The following is a 722-nucleotide window of genomic DNA, read 5'->3' on the forward strand; positions in this document are numbered from 1 at the left end:
GCTTGGGTCACAGCAACCCGCCTCGGCCCCATGAGGTACCGAGGCTCTGATACCACTTCTCACGAGGCGCCTTCCGCAATGCGGGGAAAGGGGCACCGTGTGGCTAGCAGTCCGCAGACTACTTCTGCCAATAGCAACACACCACCGAAAACCCGACGGGCACTAGCACAGCACACCGACAGGAATAGCAACAGCAATAGCAACAGCAGCAACAATAGTAAGCAAGGTGCAGTGCGAAAGCAGTAAATTGAGCACGCGGTTCAGAAAGTAGATTTCATTGCATTGAACGATTGCATATAAATTGTACAACGATGCTAGCGCAAGGGGATCGCCTTGAGGGGGACACTAGCACGTAGACTACACCAAGCTTCGAGAACTCATTCCCCCCTATAATAGGCTTAAAAAAGTTTTTCCTATTGACAGCAGTAAACATTGAAAAAGCTGAACATCGCACCTCAGGAGGCCTAACGTCCCCCTGAGCAAAAAAAAGTATTTACAACGTACATCAAGTACAAGACAAAAGACCAACGCCTAAAAACTCTAAGACTGCGGAAGCCTAGCGTCTGGGCGAAGGTTGTTGGTCGGCCGAGTAGAGCGGTTGGGTGGCCGAAATGTGCCGAATGTGCGTCAAGGGTGCCGAGTGTGCGGGCAGCCCTTGACACACGGGGAGGTAGTGACAATAAATAACAATACCGGGCTCTACGAGTCTGGTAATTGGAATG

Source organism: Sesamum indicum, unplaced genomic scaffold (genome assembly GCF_000512975.1).
Source record: "Sesamum indicum cultivar Zhongzhi No. 13 unplaced genomic scaffold, S_indicum_v1.0 scaffold00486, whole genome shotgun sequence".
NCBI lineage: Eukaryota > Viridiplantae > Streptophyta > Magnoliopsida > Lamiales > Pedaliaceae > Sesamum > Sesamum indicum.